This window comes from Alligator mississippiensis, chromosome 1 (assembly GCF_030867095.1).
Source record: "Alligator mississippiensis isolate rAllMis1 chromosome 1, rAllMis1, whole genome shotgun sequence".
Lineage (NCBI taxonomy): Eukaryota > Metazoa > Chordata > Crocodylia > Alligatoridae > Alligator > Alligator mississippiensis.
In genome coordinates, this window is record NC_081824.1 from 433495693 (window position 1) to 433518121 (window position 22429).

General features: G+C 46.4%; 1 long non-coding RNA gene across 1 annotated transcript in view; it reads right to left on the minus strand.

Annotated features, from left to right (window-relative positions):
- The window catches only part of LOC109281834 (uncharacterized), a 48297-nt gene that overhangs the window by 1585 nt on the left and 24283 nt on the right, over positions 1-22429 (minus strand). The window contains exons 2-3 of the long non-coding RNA XR_002088618.2: positions 2825-2915; positions 1459-1538 (exon numbers count right to left, since the gene is read on the minus strand). This is a non-coding gene — a long non-coding RNA (uncharacterized LOC109281834). The remainder of the gene's footprint in view (positions 1-1458; positions 1539-2824; positions 2916-22429) is intronic.

A 22429-nucleotide genomic window follows, 5' to 3' on the forward strand; every position in this document is an offset into this window, starting at 1 on the left:
AGCACCAAAATCGCAATTGTGATTTTCCCCTAGGCTGCTACCATGGAAGCATGCTAAAATACTCTAGTGTTTCCCCCTTACTGTGCTGCATTACACCTCTTTGCTGTATTCTGCTTGAGAGTGTTAGCTCTTCAATATGTACTGAGTAGAAAAAAGATTATGGGAACTGCAGGCAGATGCCTCTCTCATCAACTGCCATGGCAAGAGGTAGGGAATGTGCCCTAGGAACTGCTTTCAAAAGGATTTCTTTTCCTCAGTGCCAAAACTCCCATTTGCAGCCTTTGACATGTCTTCACCTCAGCTGATGGTGCTGGCTGAGGATAGGTAAAAATTACTGCATTTTCCTCCTATAAATGAACGCAGCTTTACAGATGTCATGGAAGTGGCTTGTCTCCGAGAAGGCCTAGAGATTTCTCAATGCCAGACAAGTTGAGCAGAGCCCTTCCAATGTCTACACTCAAGGTACCATAAAAGCCACTGGGAAGCCTACCTGTGTGGTGGACTTTGCTTTCCAAGTGACCCAACTGCTTGTGGTGAGGATGCAAGGGCTACCACTAATCTTAAATGTACTTCAGTGTGAAAGGGTAGGAGGGAACAGGGGGAGGAAGTAAACATTAACATCTACTTCACAGCTAGCAGAATTGAATTGTGCAATGTCAGTCTTGTCTCTTCAGTTAACAGACTAGTTTCCTTTCCCTCTTACAAAACTTGAGGGAGTAGCTAGAAGCTGGAATAAGCTTTATGCAAGGTGGCCAAGTAGACACCATAACAACTTGCTTCTGGATGTTCCCTGTTCCAGTTAGAACAGCAAATTTTTATGGGCCTTCAAAAGCCCTTGTTTCAAAAAGACAAAATTTCAATTGTTTTAGCTAGAAAGCACCTCCCATGTAATTTGGGCAGCAAATTGCAAACTAAAGCTAAAAATAGACATTGCTAAATGGATCGGGGATGTGTCCCTACACTGCTGATCCACTTCATTAGGTGAATCGCATATCACCAGTTGTGCCATCTATTTTTCTGGTAGGACAATGGATGACATATTCCCTTGGGGCTTGAGGGGCCCAATGCTGTATGGGAATTCCCAGGGTGTGCGAGATTGGAGTCCTCAAGCCCTGGGAGCATGTGCCTGGGGCAGCTGGAGGGAGTGGGCAGCTCCAGGCTGCCTGGGCTTCCCTACTGAAAAACAAATAGACATCAGCCTCTAAATAGTGGAATAAGTTAACACCACCTTTGTCATAGCCAAAATTTTTGAGTGTTTGTGGTGCAGTAAGGGACAAGGACAGCTGTTTGCTTAGCTTTTGTATGACAGAACAAAGGTGACATCTGTTTTCACCCTGATCACCTCCTGAAAAGCGAGAGGGCTGAGTTAATCTAAACTTCCTACAGTCTTACTTTAGATTGACAGGAAGGAACTTTTTTTCTGAAACACGATACTTAAAAAAATGGCAAACTACATACCTGAGATGAAAATCTGTTGAAGTCAGTGGCAAAACTCTTTGCTGTTAACTAATCCAGTGCCTTATCCTTGAATTTCAACTCTACAAAATGCAGAAGGTGAAATCAGTTAATGTAGTTACTAAGATTCCCATTTTCCCCCCCAAGAAGGCCTAAAGTCAGCTAGCCCAAAACTCTATTAAAGTGAATTTCAGCATCAGAGTTTATAATACAGCAATAAGAGCATGTGAGCCTTTGTAACCTCTCTTTGTTTCCATAGTTCCAAATATGGGCTCTTGGAATGAGAAATAGCAGTAACCTTGTAAAGGCAGTTTTATTTCTGGTTTCTCAGTGGAAAAAGAACAACAGGTAGAATTCATAAAAGTCCACATAGTTTGAGTAATGTGAAAGGTAACTGAGGGGGGAAAGCATTTGTTTTCCAAATGGGAGAGGAAGAATGAACTTAACTTTGCAGGAAGCAATGCTATTGCCTTGTAACTTGATGGAAAGTCTGTATAAGAAATTTACAGGGATTCTGTTCCACTCCCTCTAGATTATGGGCTGTGAAACAATTGCAGTATAAGCAGTGTTTGAGAAACTGCAATGGAGAATGAAACTTAGAACATATCATTTGGTTCTTTCCCAACATACAGAAATATTAGCAGAAAATAGTAACTTACCAAAAGTGCTATTGGAATGAAAAGTATTACATTCTTCCCATAGGAAATAATCTCATGACTAGATAATGCAGGAATAGCAACTGTTAAAGCACAAAAACCTGTAAAAACGTTTTGCTTGGCAGAAAAATACATTATAGCAAGAACATGGAAGCAGTGCCCTCCTCTAGTGAGTGGTTTGAGCAGTGGATGGCATGTAGTAGGAATTTAGGGCTAGATTTACTCATATCAGAATAAAATTTAGAATTTTAAAGATGTGTGGTTTTTCCTCCTTAAGTTTCATAGCAATGTATTCAAGCCCTGCAGAAGAAAAGGGAGTCTGGAAAACAGGCAATTTAAGTTGAAAGTAGACTGTCGCCTACTCCTCCCTCCAAATTCTTATGGTTTTCAGAGGGGTAAGGACAAAAAGTCCTTGTGTGTACAGATAGTGGTTTTCTTAAATGACCAGGTATGTGAAGAAAATGGGCACTTCTGAGCATGGTGTGGTGGTAGATTTTTTTTAACCTTACATAGGATTTATAGTAGCAGGATTTAAGGCACTGTCCCTTGGCCCTGGCAGCCAGGTGACCTTCATGCAAATGGCAACAAGCAGTTGAAGGCACAGTTCTTTGTTGGTTGGAGGCCCCTTGGAAGATTTTGAGAAATGGTGACTGGATGTGTGGGTGCTGGAAGATGACAGTCCTCCTAAGTGACATCTGTTGGATCCAAAGTACCTGGCAGCCATCTGCATTTTCCAACTGTTAACCCGAAGGAGAAGGTTAGGATCATGTCCATGTCCTCCTGTTTGTCCCTTGTGTGTTGCATCTGTGGAGTAAATATGCTTGCAGTGTAATGACCAGCATTGTTAAAAGAACTTCCAGTAAAAAAGGCAGGCTTCCCAAGCTTAACAAAGTCAAGTTTGCCCACTTTCAAGCCCAACTGGACTCTGTCAGCGTATTAGACCTATGAGCCCCTGGGAGATGTCATGGGGTAGAGCAAGCTTAAAGATTAAGATAAATGTGGGAGACAGTAGGCATGTCTACACATGCAATTAAGCTGAAGCAGTAAAATCCAGTACTTAATTGCCCCACCGATTATTGTTTCCTGAGAGCCGTGTTTATGCGTGCACCCAGAAGCGCAGCATATTGAGCAAGGTCGGAGCAGCTTCAGTCGGCAAGGGATCCTGGGGGTCAGCCTGCCAGCCTGGGACTGCTCCCCCTTAGCTCAAGGTGCTGCCAAGGGGCTGGCTGAGGAACAAGGGTGCTACAGTCTGGGGCTAGCGAGCAGGCAGCTGCACCCTGTAGCACTCTCATGCCCAAGCCCACCCCAGTCAGCGTCTACACATGCGTTGCAGCAGAATAAATAACTTTTGCTGTAGGATAGTACTTGTATCTAGCATACTAACCTATGGCAGAGTTAATAAGTTTACTCCAGCCTAATAGTTCTGCACATAGACCAGTGATATTTTACTATGGAACTAGTTAGGCAACTCTTCAGTAAGCATCTTGTGTAGATGAGCCCACTGAGTACTGTGTTAGTAGTTCATTGCGTCCTGCACCATAGGCAGTAAATTCTTAACTAACATGAAAAGGGAATATTTTTAGAACACTTGTGTTCACCTCAGATAAATGGTCTAATTGGGGTGGCCACCAGAGAACAGATTCCAGTCAATGCATTTAATGGACAATAAGCAATAGATTAATAGCACACTAGTAGCTATGAAAAATCTGCTTCAGTGTTCACAGCATATTCACCCTGTTTAATAGTTCAAGTCATGCTTTCTGCTACACTCAGCTTCTCACTGTGTGATTTGTCCTGGCTGCTAAACAAGTTTTTTACATCAGTATGATTTAGTGCTTTGTCTAAAATGCTTATTATTAAAGGAATTAATGAAATAGAAACAAAAATCTCCCAGCAAAATGAATTCCTTTGGGGCCCTGGCTAAAAAATTGAATTCCAGTGGGAAGAAAGCATGTGAACAATGAGAAAAAAGCAAGTGAGAAAAAAAAATCAATTGTCTCTAGTTTGTTTTTTTCTGAATTACACACCATCTTCTTAATCAAGTGTTCTCAACTGAGGAGTTCACTTTTGCACTGGAAGGAAAGGGATTTACTTTGGTCATTTCTGGAGGACTGAATCTTCAATCCAGTGGTCAGAGGAATGTGTTTTCATCAGTGAATCCTGTTCGTAGTGTTGAACAGATCACTAAGGAAAGTTAATAATTCTATCGGTTCAAAACATTTTCAAACAAGCATTTTTCCACTGGAAAAATGTTGCTTTGATTTAACTGAAACATTTTGTAGAACCTATTCATTTTTTTTTAAATTTAGATACATCATTCTGTTTCAAGAAAACTGGAACACTTAATTCTGACTTTATATTAGATATAAATCAAAATGATATGTAAGGTCACAATTATTTATAAAAGGCCAAAGGAAATACATTAAAGCCAATGTGATAAAGCTTAAACAAATTGTAGATCAAATGTCATTGCAATGTTCCCAGAACAGATTTTGGAAAAGACATTTCTCAGGAACTTTTGACTTCTTGTTCTCATTTGGGCCTAAAGGAAACCTCAAAATGCTGGAATTTCCCACAAAATTGGAAATCTGGATTTCAACCAGCTGTAAATGATAATGAAAGCTGTAGGCAGTAAATGGACTCAAATAAAAATCAGAACTTAACAGGCCATATTCAACCCCAGCATTTTTCCAGATTATTCTTCCTGTGCTCTTTATCTAGCACATCCACGCTCATTCTTTTTCTGATCAATTTTGATTCATATGTCACTTAGTTTTGGAATATTTTAGCTGTGCTGTGTGCCCAGAGTGTTATCCATTGCTGAAACTGTGGTTTGTCAATTTATGCAAACACATTTTTTCTTATGACTACTCTTGGCTGCTGGTGGTTATTGCAAATGTCTGTATGCTTGGAGCAATAAAACAGTCAACAACAGTCTTACATTGTTTTCAAAAACGAACACAGCCCAGCACTAACCTACAGAATCTATCTATACAGAACTGTAGAAGAGATTACAGAAAAGAGTGATGTGAAATTATTACGCTTGATGCCTTCAATGTTAAGGCCAAAAGCAGAAGTGGACAGAAAATGAACATTATCTAAGGGAGAGGGTCTTTCATATGACCTCTGATGGCAATAAGAAGGAACATTCATGGATCAGATTGTGGCAATATCCAGAATCTCCCCTCCATACTTCTGCCCGACACAGTCACTACCAGCTACATACAAGGGCATGTGAAAGAAGTCAGAGTCTTTCAACCCACTATGAAATCTAGAGAGACTCGTCCCAGAAGCTTCTCATATACTCCCTTGGGAACCAATTTCCACACTTCGCCAGCCATATATAGCCCCATCCCGTCAACCTTGAATTTGCCCCTGGGAATCCATGTACTGATGACCACAAGACTCAACGACTGTACTTTGTATATAGAAGTGTATACAGGCACCTTGAAAAAGCTCTAAGTGGCACAATACAAAACAACTAGTCTGTACTGGTTCCTGTAGACAGGCTGCAAGGCTGCTCTGATGCACATTGGAGCAGATTTGATTAATTGGCGACCACCTGCAGGCACCTTCAGCAGCAGCCAGCAGGGATCACGGACCACCCACAGATGCCACCGGTGGTGTCCGCAGTGGGGCGGTGAGCTGTGACCACCCGCAACCACCACCGACACGGTAGTGCCTTTTTGTAGGGGGTGCACCGCCACACAGGGGGTACACGTGCACTTCTATGCACCCCCAGGCATCTCCCCTGTCCCTGTGCTTCAGAATGGCAGTGGGGAGTTTGAAATATAGCTCGTCAAATGAGCTGTAGTTCAACGGCCCCCACCACCATTTTAAAACACTAGGATGCTGATATACAAGATCCTGTGGCACTTTAATTAGATGCTGTGGCACTCCAAGAGCCACTCTAATTGAAGCGCTCCCCCAAAGCATGTGTAAAAGTGCCCTAAGGTAGTACAGGTTGCAGTAAGCCCCAGACTCCTGGGCTCTTCTCTGCATTGTCCCCCCACCAGTCTGAGTCTAATTCAAAGCCTCTGCCTTGGTAACTTGCACAAATTGGCTTTTGCTATCTGAAAGATCTGTTCTAGTCTTGTGACTAAAACCTTGGATGACAACTTCATTCCACTGAAACTATGAAGCTATTGCTCAATAGGAGGACCTCCTGGGTGCAGCAGACAGCATTTGGCCAAAGTCTATGGAACTCTGCATTAGGAGTCCAGAATGACTACAAACTCCTGTACAATCAGAAAGAAATGCAAATTCCTTCCTTCCACATATCTTCCTGTTAGTAAATCTCCCTCCAGTCCTAACATCTATGAACTCTATGAAATCCTTCTCCTTTCTTTCTCCCTCTCTCTCACACAGCATCGCTCCCAATGATCAATGCAAGTTGAAAGTGAGAAAATATTTGTTATTATTTTTTAACATGTGAGCTGCTCAGATACAAGTAAGTGTACTAGAGCCATCTTAGAAATATTTGAAATGCTAGAAATGTTAGAAATAGTCAAAATATTCATAGGATTCTAGCAGAGTTTAAATAATATATGTATGTGTGTGTGTGTGTGTGTGTGTGTGTGTGTGTAACATTAAATAAATAGGAATACAAAGATGTACAGAATTGCAAGAAGGAGAAGCAGAATTAAGGCATCAATAGAACACTAACATTATCAATAGGTGTACTAAGATGGAGAGAGAGATTAAACACGCTTGTGGATGACCTTCTCCCTTAAGAAGAACTCTTCTCTCTCACTTGACTAAAAAAACTTGAGAGAAGAGTACAAGTTTACTTGGTCAGGTCATGCAGTGTGAACAGGGAAGAGCCTTTGAGTATGTCAAATATTATGTAAAGGTTATAATCACCTGTGTGAAATCTGTATTAAGTACAAGGAGAAGATTGCTGTCCCAGTGAACTGTTTAGGAGAGTTTAAAGTCCCAGCATTAATCTGTACCTGTTTTTCCCGCAGTTAAGGGAGCTTGTAGTGGCCCAGGTAGTATTAGAGCTTTAGACCTGAGAGGAAGCTGCTCACTTTTCTCAGGGTGGGAAGAGAGCTGAAGAGAGATATCATTGGTCTGCTGTTGGAGCTCTTAAGTGAGGAGGTGACCAAGTCCTAATCCTGTGGCCTGAAGAAGATTAAAAACTTTGGCTAGACAGCTAAATGTTCCCTGGAAACACCCACTAGGAAGGAAGATGAGACTTGCTGCAGCCTGACTGTGAGAGGTAAGCAGCTGGTTCAGCCATCAAAGGGAAACTGACACTGTTAAGATTTGAACCTTGTTCTCTTCCACTGAGGACGAGTCTTGTCACAGTGAAGGAGCCTTCATCAGTGAGTGATTTCATAGGTCATGCAGCTCAAGAGGTAGGCAAAATGGATTTTTTCAAAATGGAATGAAAATTCTCTTTTTAAAATCGGTTTTATGCAATTAAGGTAACTTTGCAGTTAAATGGCTGTTTGACTTAAACTAAAACTTTACTTAGATACTCTCAATGTCTACTTCTAGCTTTCTTATTAATTCAGATATGGTGCTGCATTTCCTCTTTGAAATTACATAATCATGTTGAGGATGCTCCCCAAAATAGCATGCTCATTATCAGGCACTGATCATGTCACAGTTGAGCCACTGAAATATTGTTGGCCATATCAAAACCCAGAGAGTGGAAAGCTATTACTCTAGAGCTAGGGGGAATAGCAGACATCCATATTTAAAATGAGAGCAGCAAAGTACATTATTTTACGCTGAGGTGCTACATTATACTCCCAACTCTTCATACATGGAAAGTCCCCTGATGGGAAAGCTTTGGGGGATGCTGCAGTAGATCCCAACCTCCATGACAGCAAATGGTGCTGAGTTTGAATAAAACTAGTTGCATAGTGGCAGAAGCAGTATGTGAGGAGTGGCAAGGCCAGAATATCTGCTGCTGTGGGAACCCCCTTATGCCCTACTCCCACTGAGAGGAATCCTTGAAGAGAGGGTTTCTTTCCCCACTTCAAATCTCCCAAGCATGCTGTTGAGGGCTCACACTGAATTTACCTCATGTAAAACAGCTCTGAAAGGAACCAAGGCCCAGATTCTCTGAGGTACTTGCGTTCTGATCTGCCATTAGGCATCACTGACAGTTTTCCACCTGTTGCTCAGCCTCCTAAATACATAGATGTGTAAGTCCCCAGGCACCAACATTTCTGCCAAAAAGCTTCAGGCACTGATCCTGTCCCTTAGCTAATTAGCTGCTTAGAGCCTGAGCTCTTGCTGAAGCCCTGGATGCCACCATGAAGGATTCTGAATCTAGGCAGATGACCGCCTAGCTCATCCTTTAGACATGGTCTAATAGAAGCAAAGTGAAGACATACTGGGCAGTTATGCCTGTGCCCTGGTATATGGGGTACTCACTTAGGATGTAGGAGACTTAGGTTAAAAGCAGAAGGGTTTAATCCAGGGGTAATATGACTTGCATTAAAGCAGGTGCAGGGATTAGCCATGATTGTCCTGGGGCAAAGCATTACATTAATTTGGATACTTCACAGGTACTTAACATGGAACAATGGGGTTAGCCAACTGCAGGACCCCAGGATAAGAGGCTTTTTGTCCTGGGAGAAATCTAGGGTCAGTTTTTACCTTATGTTCAAATTCCTACTCTGAAGCGGGGCCTCTTGGAGCAAACTCCAAAAGGAGAACTCAAGAAAGGCCATCCAAAACTTCCCAGGAGCTTGGGACTGAAGGAGGGCACACCCCTGGTATATAACTCCAAACTGGCCAGAGGAAGGATATGAACTTCAACCTCCAACAATCCCACTGAATACACTGCCCACTAGGCTGTCACATGTTCTTGTGGGGAGGGAGAGAGACTCTTCCGGTGTTTCACAGACTGGAAAACTGAGCTTAAGTACCTGTCTGATAACATAAATGCTTACTTTTAGCCAAGTGCACCAGATTAGGCACTCAAAACCTATCGCTTTCCTCTGCATTTTACTATTGACTAACTTCTCTACTCAGTCTGTGTGCCTAACTCAGGGGCCTTTCTCTCTCCAAGTATATAGCACTGAAATATTCAGTATTGCTAGGGCCAAATCCCCAAAAAGGATGTGGGCATAACTATTTTTAAGGATCCAGCCATGAGCACACTCAGCAGCCACTGATGTCAAAGACAGCTGAGAATATTCCATCATTACTGGGGCTAGGCCCTTCAAGCCTGAGGGCTGACTTTCCAGTATGAGTACTGATGCAAGGAATGAAGGACTGTGTTTGCTTTGCTTTCTCAGCATGCTCTCTGTAGGCTGTACTGTCTCATCTATGCTCCTTTCACAAAGTTCTGCTGGATTCTGCCTTTTAGCAGAGCCTCTCAGGCCAAGTATTATATTTAAATACAACATTACTATCTTAATCTGCTGTTGTGGCTAAATGGTAGAATCCTTGTTCCCTATGTGAAAGACCTGGGTTTGATCCCCAGATAGGTATATAACTGCAGCCATTGAGGCACTGACTGTTGCTGTTGGCTCCTGTCTTAGTAGTCTAAAGGAGGACAGAAGGTCTGGGCAGCCTCTACTCCTGCCTAGGTATATGTGTTCAAGGTCCCAGTGACCTCTCACACATACACCAGGATCCCAAAGGATCAATAGTTGCCTACTTTGATATCCTGCTCATATTTCATGCTAGGGCTAATTCCTATTCTTAAGCACTCATTTACTCCTCACATACTTTAACTAGGGGTGGACCGATAAAGATTTTCTTGTCCAATACTGATAGCTGATTATTAACCAGACATATTGGCTGATGCTGATTCAATAACCAATTTAAAGGAATGCAGCCAGGCAGAGTGGAGAGCAGTGCCCTGCAGGTAAATCTGTGGAGGGGATGGGGCATGGGGGAGGGAAAAGCCATGGGTGGGGGCAGATTGAGGCCCCCGTGATAAAGAACAGAGTGGGGCTGCCCAGACAGGGTGGTGAATGGGACCCAGGGCTGGGGCAGGGAGTGGGACAGAGCCGTGGGTGGCTTATCCAGGGGATCAGCATCCCGGTGCTTAAAAATGGTGGTAGCAGCAGCCCTTGAACTAGAGCTCATCAAATGAGCTTTAGTTCAAGTGCTGCTGCCACCATTTTTAAGTACAGGGATGCTTTTAATTGGAGCTGAGCAGAGCCAAGCTGAGCAGGGCAAGGGTGGATGTGGGCTGCCCGCTTCAGGCTTGGGGCTCTCTGCTCTGCTGCCTTTTCCTCAGGAGCCCCATGCCAGCTGCATGTCCCCTGTCTGCCTGGCAGCAGGAGACATAACTCACCACCCCAACTGCTGCCAGGTGGGCAGAGGACATGCAGCTGGCATGGGGCTCCTGAGAGAGAGGCAGCAGAGTGGAAAGACTTGAGCCCACAGCAAGCAGCCCACAGTCACCCTGAGCACAAATCTGGGGGAGCACATGCCCTCTATGCCTCCCCTTGGGGGTGCACACAGTGCTGGGGAGCTGCTTCCCCCCCCCCCGCACCACCTGGATGAGCTGCTTGTGGGTCTGCCCTACTTCCTGCCCCAGGCCTGGGTCCCATTCACTGCCTTGTTTACGCACCACCCCCAGCCCCAGCCCCTGCCCCTTCCCTTGCCCCACTCCCTCCCTCACTGTAGGAGCCTCAGTTGCGCCCCCACATGCCCCTTCCCTCACCCTTGCCCCTTCCCATGAATGGTGTGTGCCCCTGGCAGCTGAGGGGGGCACAACTGCACCGGTGGCAGCGGAAGCCCAGTGGTGGGGAGCAGGGGAGCTCCCGCAGATGCCGCCAGCACTGTTGGTGGAGGCAGCAGGGAGGGGTGGTGAGTGCCAACCATGGGTCGGCGACCACCCGCAGGCGCCACTCGCAGTGGCAGTGGCGGCCAGGGGTGATCATGGACCTCCTGCAGATGCCACCAGTGGTGCAGGTGGTGGGGTGGTGGGGTGGTGAGCAGCGACCACCCACAGGCGCTGCCAACACTGTTAGTGGCATCTTTTTGCAGGGGGTGAATCGCCATGTGCAGGCGGGGTACACGCAGCCACGTGTACCTCCTATGCATCACCCCTGCTTCTTCCCTTCCACAGACTTACCTGCACGGTGCTGCTCTCCATGCTGTCCAGCTGCATTTCTGCACGCAGATGCACACATGCACATGGCATATGGGGGCCATGGACAAAAGCCACATTGTATTTATCAGTCCCATTATCCACTACACCGGCCAAAAAAAGCCGATAGTCAATAATGTTAATTTTCCTTTTATTGGTGCCAATCCGATATACAACTGATCATAGGCAACTGGTAGATGAGGTATAGGGGGGGCATGCACCCCCCCCAACAGGGCCATCCCCACTGCTGATGCCACTGGTGGCATCTGTGGGTGCTTGCCAGCTCCTTCCCTGCTGCTGACACCGCCAGCGGTGTTTGTGGGTGCCTCCCCAGACTCAGGAGGCAGCAGTCACCCATGCAACTGATATATTGGTGCATCTCTAACTTTGACATAACTGCCACCAGTTAACCAGAGTTCAGCATTTCATGTTACTTCCTGGTTTTATAGACAGTGCTCAGCTCACGATTAGAAATACTGCATTTTGTAAACCCAAGGATTATCACTGAGCATAGTCTTGACTTGTTGGAAGCATTTGTGACAACAGTGACAAGCAGCAAATTATTGTCCTCCTTGTTTGCTATGAAATGGATGCAATTCCTCAGAGCTGCCTTAAGCCTGAACCCACATACACTAGGTATGGTTGGCAGGGGCCATCTTGTGGTAAGATCGTTGTATACTCACTTTTAAAAAAGCCCTTTGCTCTAAGTCATTACTGTTAAGTCAAAAATTATAATTGAAAAAATTAAATCTCTTTCTAACTTTAGATAATTAGAAATGGGTGGCTTTGTTTTTCTTTTGCATAAAATTGAGATTGGATAAAGAGTCATTAGGTTATAAAATCCATAGGGTAATTGCTTAAATTCCAGTAACAACTATCCTTATTGAAATTAAAAGAAAAATCTTCATATGCTATGTCTAGTGGGGTTCACTTTTTAAGTAAGTCTTAACTAAAAGAACTCCAAGGAAATGTGAAACTAAAATTTATCTGTCTACATAGCACACTACCTTGGGCTGTTGTGAAACTCGTACTGGGTGACATCTTAATCTTATTGAACTCCCTGACAGTTTTTTGCCATTAACTTCACTGTGGTCCAACATTTCATCCATTAGTTTCTTGTTGCACTGAAAATAGTGGCAGAGGATGAAAATAGTGGTATCAGACCTGAATAGCCCTTTGAAGGCAGGGTGATGATTTTTTCCAAATCAGCGCACTTTGGCACAGGAGTTAGCACATCTGCAGCTCACTTTGCTTTGCATCAGAGTCAATTAACTATTGTCTCAAGTGGTTAAAACAAAGAGCTACAGTTTCATACAACAGTTATAAACTTTGTGCCTCTTTTGAAATCTGGCAAACATTTTTTCAAGTCAAATCTGAAATGCAGTCACCAGCTTTTTGGAGACTGATTAGTTTTCATCTACACCACCTATGACTCTAGATAACTATTTGGAAGGTGCCCTATACTGGCATGAAACGATGGCACTTTAAAATGTCTGCTTGTGTTAAATTCAGTTTTTGGGGAAGGATCCATTTGCAGAGAGACTTCAGAAAAAAAAATCTTCGACCTAAAATCACAGTCAACAATCAGATATTTCAAGAATGGTTCCAAAGGAAAAAATAGAGAAAGGAAGCAAAGCAACTAGGTATGTTCCCTCCAAATAAGGGATAAAATTACTGTAGTTTAACAGTGAGAAAAATACTGAATTAACAGTTTGCATATAAAACTCAAAACACCATGGACTCAATTCTCAAAGAATTCAAAGCCACCATGGAAATCATTGTGTGATCTATACAGCTGAGAAGAGTATGGATACACCAGCCTTCAGTGCACTTCCTATCAATTTGGTAAAAAACACATCCTGGCTAATAAAGTCAACCTTGGAGCTTATGTAGCTTATTACCTTGGCCTTCTGCCTCAGAGTTCATTCAACCTCAGGAACAATTACTACATTAAAAGGTGCACTCATGTCAGAACCCCAACAATTAGAGGAAGTTAAAGAATACAAACCTATCACAGTGCTGGATTTCACCAGATAGTGCTATTGCTAACAGATACAGCTAGTTAGCTGCGTTTGTCTAAAGTCAGTCAAAAGGCAGGGTAGATATGCACCTTTATAGATTAACAGTCATACCCAGGACCAAGATTAACTAGATAGGTAGGTGGGTAGATAGACAGATAGATAGCAAGCACAAGAACTCATAGTATCATAGTACTTAGGGTCAGAAGGGACCTAAACAGATCAACAGGTCTGATCCCCTGCCCCGGGCAGGAACGGGTGTCGGGGTCATATCACACCAACCAAATAGCTGTCCAGCTTCCTCTTGAAGACCTCCAAGGTAGGAGAGAGCACCACCTCACTTGGGAGCCCATGCCAGAGCCTGGTAGACCTAACTGGAGAGTAATGTCTCCTGATGTCCAGCCTGAACCTTCTCTCTAACAATTTGTGGCTGTTATTCCTAGTAACCCCAGGTGGTGCCCAGGGGAACAGAGCCTCCTCCAATTCCCGCTGGTCCCCCCGGTGAGTTTGTAAACGGCCACCAGATCCCCTCTCAGTCTCCTCTTGTGAAGGTCAAATAGGTTCAGGCCCTTTAGCCTCTCTTTGTAGGGCCTGCCCTGCTGCCCTTTGACCAAGCTAGTGGCCCTCCTCTAGACCCTCACAATACTAGCCACATCCCTCTGGAAGTGCGGCACCCAGAACTGGATGCAGTACTCCAACTGTGGCCTGACTAATGCCGCATATAGGGGAAGGATGACCTCCCTGGACCTGCTTGTGATGCATCTGAAGATGCACGACAAGGTGCGGTTAGCCTTACTGACTGCTCGTTCATCCTGGAGTCAACAATGACTCCAAGATCCCTTTCTGCCGCTGTGTTGTTGAGAAGGGTGTTCCCCAGCCTATAGGTGTGTTGCTGGTTCCTTCTCCCTAGATGCAGTACCCTGCACTTGTCTGCGTTGAATTCCATCCTCTTCTCATCCGCCTACCTCTGTAACCGGTCTAGATCTAGCTGGATTCTGTCCCTCCCCTCCAGCGTGCCCACCTCACCCCACATCTTGGTGTCATCAGTGAATTTGGACAGCGTGCTTTCCACACCCACATCCAGATCGGTGATAAAGATGTTGAACAGTACAGGCTCCAGGACTGAGCCCTGGGGGACTCCACCGCCCACATCCCTCCAGGTCGAAAACGACCTGTCCGCTACCCCTCTCTGGGTGCAACCATCTAGCCAATTTGCCACCCATCTGATTGTGTAGGCATCAATGCTGCAGTCCGCTAGTTTTTTTAAGAGAATGTGGTGGGAAACCATACCAAAGGCCTTCTTAAAGTCCAGGAAGACAACATCCACCCTGACACCCTCATCCAGGGACTTTGTGACCTGATCATGAAAAAAAAACCAGGTTAGTTAGGCAGGACCTGCCCTCAATGAACTTATGTTGGTTGCCCCTGAACATTACCTCCCCTGCTGGGCCCTTGCAGATGTGCTCCTTGATAATTTTCTCAAAGGTCTTCCCAAGGACCAAGGTAAGACTGACTGGCCTAAAATTGCCGGGGTCCTCCTTTCTCCCCTTCTTGTAATTGGGAACCACATTGGCTCTTTTCCAATCCTCTGGTACCTGGCCAGTGCCCCATGAGCACTCATAGAGCCGTGCCAGGGGCCCTGCTATGACCCCTGCCAATTCCCTCAGCACCCTTGGGTGGAGAGCATCTGGACCTACTGATTTAAACACATCCAACCCCTCCAAAAGTCCCCTAACTAGGTTGTCCCTGACCCTAGGCATGCCAGTGCCTCTCCTGGGTCCGTCCGTAATTCTAGTGGGGGAGATGTCCCAATCCCTGTTCAGGAATATGGAGGCAAATAATTCATTAAAGAGGTCAGCTTTTTCATTTGCTGCAATCACCAGATTGCCAAACATATCCTGTAGGGGCCCCATGTTACCCAGTGCCTTTTTCTTACTTCCTATGTATTTGAAAAAGGACTTTTTATTATCCTTAATTCTGGCTGCTAGCCCTAGCTCCATCTCTGTCTTGGCCTTCCTAACAGCCTCCCTGCAGTCCCAAGCAATGGAGGTGTAATCCTCTTTGGTGATAGTCCCTTGCTTCCACTGTTTGTACACCTCCTTTTTTGCCCGCAGGCATCCCTGAATGCCTTTGCTGAGCCATGGGGGCTTCTTAGCACCCCTGCCCCCCTTGGTGTGCATTGGAACTGACTCCCTTTGAGCTCAGAGGGTCATCTCCTTGAGGAACAACTACCCGTCTTGGACTCCCATCTCATTGAAGCTCCAAGACCCCAGTGCCTCTCCTACTAACCTTCTTAGCTTACAGAAGTCGACCCTTCTGAAGTTGAGGACCTCTGCCTTGCTGCTTGCTTTCACCACCCTGTGCTGGATAGTAAATTCCAGCAGGCGATGATCACTGTCGCCCAGGTGGTCGAGTACCCGCAGACCACTTACCAGCTCATTGCCTGTTGTAAGGACCAAGTCCAGCAAGGCATTTCCCCTGGTGGGACTATGTACCTCCTGGGTTAGGTGGAGGTCCTGTATCCCGGCTAGGAAACTACGTGAGCAGTTGGACCTGGCTGACTGCTCCTCCCAGCAGATGTCTGAGTAGTTTAGGTCACCCATGACAACCACATCCCTTGACTTTACAGCCTCCGTGAGCTGACCTGAGAATTCCAGGTCCAGCTCGTCCCCCTGGTTGTGTGGTCTGTAGTAGACACCCACTATCAAGTCCCTTTCCCCACACCCCCCTTGCATTCTAACCCAGAGCGCCTCGTTTTGCCCCTCCTCTGACCCCATCCTGATCAGTGAGGATGTATATTGTTCTTTGACATACAGCGCTACACTCCCCCCTCTTTTCCCTGCTCTGTCTCACCTGCACAGCCTGTATCCCTCTATGTCCACTGCCCAGTCATGGGTAGAATCACACCATGTTTCTGTGAGCCCCACTAGGTCTGGGTTTTTGCTAGCTAGCAGGAGGGCGAGTTCTTCCTGCTTATTCCCCATGCTTCGAGCATTTGTGTAGAGGCATTTGAGGCCTCCTGTAGGTGCCCATGCCGCCTCCTCATTCCTGAGTCTGACCTGGCCCCTATCACTCACCTGGGCACTACCTGCCTTGATGACAAAGTGTCCTCGTGTATACAAGATTTTGTGAATACAAGATCACTTAATTTGGGTTCATGAAAGCTTGCGCTCTATCTATCTATCTATCTATCTATCTATCTATCTATCTATCTATCTATCTATCTATCTATCTATCATTTTATTTAATTAGTCTATAAAGGTGCATATCTGCCCTGTTATTGCTAACAGTCTTGCTAGAACTAGTTGAATATTAGGTGTTAGACCCTATAAGAATGCTTGATGTCAGTTGTGATGCAGCTCTTTTAGATGTTGAATGTATTACCAACAAAAGTTTGTTCTATTTACAGCCCATTCTTAAATGTAGCTGTTGCTTATAGTCATATTCACTCTAGCAAACAAAATATTTCATGGAGTCAAAATGCTTTAAGGTCCAAAATGGCCAAGATAATGGCAACAGAATAAGCCCAAAAGATTTGACACTTGTCAAGTGTCCTTACTGTCAGAACATACTAATATCCCAAGTCATCTTCCCCACAATGGTCAGTCACTCCATGCATCATTTCCTTTTATTTTTAAGAGATACAAACTGAGTCTAATATAGTAGTGTTGGGCATGTCTACACAAAGCATTTACTGCGGAGCTGACTAATTAGCTCCACAGTAAATGCCTCATGTCTACACAGAGGCATAGGTTGGGTGAATATGATATCTTTTATTAGACCAACTTAAATAGTTGGAAAAAAATGTTGATGTCTACACATGCAGTTCTATTAGGCAGGAGTAAACTAATTACCTCTACAGCAGGATAGTACTTATATTTACTAGTTTTTCACTCCACAGCAGTGCATGTATCAATGCTGGAAGGGCTGGTTGGGGCATGAGGATGCTTCAGTGTGGGGGCTGCCTGCCGGCTAGCCCCACACTTTAGCACCATCGTGCCCCAGCCGGCCCCTCCATAGCATGTTGAGCTGGATTTGGAGCAGCCCCAGGTTGGCAGGTTGACCTCCTGGCCCCTCTTCCAGCTAGGGCTGCTCTGTCCTGGCTCAACTTGATACACTCCTGGGTGCATATCTAAATGTGGTGCCTGGGAAGCAATAAATTCTGGCATGATAAGCGCCAGAGTTTATTGCTTCAACTTAACTGCATGTGTAGATGTGCCCATTATTTGTGCCATTACTGCCTCCTTTCTCCATGTCAGCTATGTAGGGATTCTTAAAAATATGAATGAATGAAATTTCCCTCTTTCTATTAATACAAAGGCAGGACAACTCCTATTCAGCATATCTGTGCTGAAAGTGACACCTCACAAGTTCAAAAGAAATATTAACTAATTCTTTAGGTGCATTTTACAGGACTTCTTTGAGGAACTTGCTCACTATGACCTCTTAACTAAATATGGTGGTGAAAAAAAGTTCAATTATATCATAAAGCAAAAATAGCTTTTATTGGGCCTAAGCAAGCTGGTTATCTTTGCAGTATACATTGCTGTCTGTTTGGAAGAAAGTGACACCAGATAGTGTATTTTCTGAATATGTATAGAGTAAGCTAAGGCCACTGACAAATATTCAGTTAATGGTGAAATGGGATCTCATCCACAATCCCAATTGTGCCCCCTGTTGTGCTACACATACATGGCAGGACGTGTAACTTTGGAGTCAGGTAATAATACCCAAATCACACCTTACTTGCCAGTATAGGGGGAGCCTGGGGTCACGATTCCAGGCTCCCTCTTCACCAGCAAATGGGCCTGACAATCAGCTGATTGTTGGCTGACTCCAGAGAACCCCTCTGAGCCACTCTGAGCTCCCAGACCTGGCCACTTATCAGCTGATTGGGGTCAGCAGGGGGACTACGCTAGGATAAAAATGAGCCCTGGTGCACTCTACAGCTGCTGATCAGATGACTGGGATCATGTAGGACTCAGCCTTTATGACCTTGGACCCCTTTTCTCTGTCACCATTGGCTCTCGCCCACTCATTTGGGTCTGGCTTTTTGGCCTCAGCCCCTGCTCAGTCATGGCCTTGGCCACAGTCTGGTTGTACCCCTGCAGTGCCTCAGGCATCCTGCTGCGTGGCCTGCTATCCACCCCTACTGCCATAACCTGGTCCTCCAGTCTCTACCAGCCTATGATAGTCCCACCATCACCAGTCACTAGTGGGTGCCTCTCCAAGCTCTCCAAGGCTCCTATTCTGTTTGGCTGGCCTCTCCCCAGTTCTGGTCCTCCTGGGCCTACTCACAGTTGCAACAATCTTTCACATTCATGCTGGCAGCTGCTTCCCCTAGCACAGCCTGGTAATATTTGTTGCTTTTGCTCTGGGGATGAGCTGATATGTCCACCCACATGCTCCTGACCAGCCCCAGGTGTGGTCCAGCCACTTACTGAGTAGCCTATCCTCCAGCTGAGCTGCAGCCCTTCTGTGCCTGGAGCTCTGTCCTGCTTGCCTATTGCCTGGCTAGCTCTCCAGTTGTTACAGGCAGCCCTATAACTTATCTGGGTTCTCTTCTGGCTGTTTATTCTAATGCAGCTGGCCCTAGTCTAACTGTCTACATCAAATCTAATGCTGCCTTCTTACTAAGTAAGAAGGGACCCTGCTACAGGGCAGAATGGGGAGCACACCCGGGCTTGAATGGTCAGTTGATTGGGGGCTGACAGGGACTGCACCCAGGCCAATTCAAGTCCCAGCATGGTCCGTCTGGCCACACATTCATATTAAGGCACAACTAAAACCAGACACAAAATTATTACACATTTTTTGGTTTCACTTTTTGCTAGGCCATTCATTGCCTGAGCATATGGCTGGGTTACACTAAAATGAGATTAACTGGTTACTCATGTCTTAAGTGTAACATCTGCCAGGGGTGTAAGAGAGTTTTTAATGCTGGGGTGTCAAACTTATCTGGCCCTGAGAACTGGATGAGTGGTACAGGGCTGGGCCGCAGGTTTGGTTGGAACCAGAGATCCCTTTGCCCCTCCTGCAAGATACCTGAACTGGTGGATCCTTCATCTGGTCTGGGAGCCATGGTGCATGTGGTATGAATGCTGAAGCAGCCAGAACCAGTGTCACATGAAGTGTAGTCTGTCCAGAGCAGCAGCTGTATTACATGTGGTGGCTCCCCTGACTAGACTGCACCAGACATGGTGCCTGCCCCGGTAGCTCCAGGATTGCGCTGCATGTGGTAGCTGCTCCAGCCAGTTCAGGACTTGCACTGCATGTGGCACCTGTGAGCACCACATGCAATGTGGGTCCCGGACCAGGTGGAGCAGGTACTGTGCGCAGCAGGTGCCCTGAAGTGGGTGCTCCATTTGGCACAGTTCAGCCAGGGCAGCCACCATGTGCAGTGCAGGTCCCAGACTGGAAGAAGAAGCTGCTGGATCAGGTATGCTGGTAGAGGGGCAGGTGAAGGGGGGCTGTGGCCTCGATCTGGCCTGTGAACTGGATATGGATACATGCCATGGATACATGCCATGCTCCATGTGGGTCTGATCTAACCCAGGGGCAGCACAGGGAGCCAGATGGTGGGGCTCCACAGCCCAGATGTTTGACACCCCTGCTTTAATGGATTTCTACACCATACAAGAATAAACTGTGCGTTGACATCCCTGATAATACTTATATGCGCGTGTCCAATTGTTGCAGATAACCACAGTCTAACCCACAATGATATATTTTCTTATGTGTGATTTGTGAGTAAGCCTTCTTTTGCAATAGACTGCATGTGAACCTCAGATTATGGCCCCGTGGGTCTGTTCTTTCAGTCGATGCACATATTTCTTAGGCAGTTACACTTGCATTAGGCCTTGAATGTGGGCAAATCTTGAAAAGGGGGTGCGGATGGTGAGGGTACATCATTCCATATAACGTAACACATTTTTTTCCAGATTAAAAAGATTTACTAATAGATCCTGTCACTTTAAGTCACCAGTTCCCAAACTGTGGGGTGCAACCTCAAATGGGGTCTCAACATCAGTGGATGGGGTTGTGCTCCCACACCAGGTCCCACTCGCTGGGCTGCAGAGACCTGGGGGAAGGACAGCAAGGCAGGAAGTCCCAAGCTCACAATGGGCAGCCTGCATCCCTACCTCCCTCCACGAGCTACACTTTGGCCCTGCTGCCTGTGGGGGAGGGGACAGGGGCAAGTGGGGGTGTGGGGAAATGGGCTCCATGCTACAGGCTCAGCAGCTGCTGCTTCCTGTGGGAGGCATCCAGGGCTAAGATGCTGCTGGGGGTGGGGTGGGGGCGGGCAGGGGACTATGGGCCCTGGGTCACCTGGGGAGAGCAGGGGCATTAGCAATACATAGGAAATGCACATGGGTGCACGTGCACCCCCTGAGCATGGCAGTGCAGCCCCTGCAAAAAGGCACCACCAACACTGCCAGTAGCACCTGTGGACAGCCACCACTCGCCACCCTCCCCCTTGTCACTGACATTGCCTGCGGCGTCTGCCCCTAGCCTCCGGGGGCATGCAGCGTTCATGAGTGGGGGCCTGCAGATTGGGAGTGAGGGGCACTGGCAGGGCCAGGGGGCTGTGGGTTGGGAGTGAGGGGCACTGGAGGGGGGTTGCATGTTGGGAGTGAGGGGCCCTGCTGAGGAAAAGTTTGGGAAGCACTGCTTTAAGTAGAGAGTGCAGCAGGCCAACCCTGCTGTGTGTGGGTTGCAGCAGAGTACAGGCTGGCCATTAGGCAAAGAGAAAATCCTTGTGTGTGGCTGGGGAGCCACATAACTGGAGTACTACATGCAGTTTTTGGCCTACCATTACAGAAAGGATGTAGGCAAATTAGAGTTCAGCAGAGGGCAAGAAAAGTGGTTAGGGGGCTGGGGCACATGACTTTTGAGGAGAGGATGAGGGAACTGAGTTTATTTAGTCTGGAGAAGAGAAGACCAAAGCAGGGATTTAGCAGCTGCCTTCAACTACCTGAAGGGGGGGTCCAAAAAGAATGGAGCTGGTCTGTTCTCTGTGGTGGCAGATGACAGAACAAGGAGCAATGTCTCAAATTGCAGCAGGAGAAGTTTAGGTTAGTTATTAGGGGAAAAAAAAACCTTTTTTACTAGGAGGGTAGTAAAGCAGTGGAACAGGTTACCCAGAGAGGTTGTGGACTCTCCATCATAGTTTCATAGTAGGGTCAGGAGGGACCTGAACAGATCATCTAGCCTGACCCCCTGCCACAGGCAGGAATGAATGCTGGGTTCACAAGACTCCAGTTAGATGATCATCCAACCTCCTCTTGAATTTGCCCAAGGTAGGGGCGAGGACCACTTCTCTGGGAAGCTGGTTCCAGATTTTGGCCACCCTAACTGTAAAATCTTGCCTTCTGATCTCTAACCTAAACCTATTCTCCATCAGCTTATTACCATTGTTCCTTGTCACCCCAGGTGGTGCTGGGGAGAAAAAGGCTCTACCTATTTGCTGTTGATCTCCCCTGATGAGCTTGTAGGCAGCCACCAGGTCCCCCCTCAGCCTCCTCTTGCTGAGGCTGAACAGGTTCAGGTCCCTCAGTTTCTCCTCATAGGGCCTGTCCTGCTGCCCTCTCACCAAGTGGGTGGCCCTCCTCTGAACCCTCTCCAGACTGGACCCATCCCTTTTGAAGTGCGGCGCCCAGTACTGGATGCAGTACTCCAACTGCGGCCTGACCAAAGTCACATAGAGGGAGAGCATCACCTCTCTGGACCAGCTAGAGATGCACTGTTGGATGCATGACAAGATATGGCTGGCCTTGCTGGCTGCAGTCTGGCATTGGCGGCTTATGTTCATCTTGGAGTCAATAATGACTCCAAGATCCCTTTCCGCCTCTGTGCTTTCAAGAAGGGAACTCCCCAGCCTGTATGTATGCTGTGGATTCCTTCTCCCAAGGTGCAGCACCCTGCATTTGTCTACATTAAGTCCCATCCTATTCTCGTCTTCCCACTTTTGTAGTCTCTCTAAATCTAGTTGCAGCCTCTCTCTCTTTGAATGTGTCCACCTCACCCCACATCTTAGTGTCATCAGCAAACCTGGACAGAGTGCTTTCCACCCCCTCGTCCAAATCGCTGATGAAGATGTTAAACAGTGTGGGCCCGAGGACCGAGCCCTGGGGTACCCCACTGCTCACATCTCGCCAGGTTGAGTACAACCCATCCATCACTACTCTCTGGGTGCGCCCCATCAGCCAATTTTTTACCCATGCAACTGT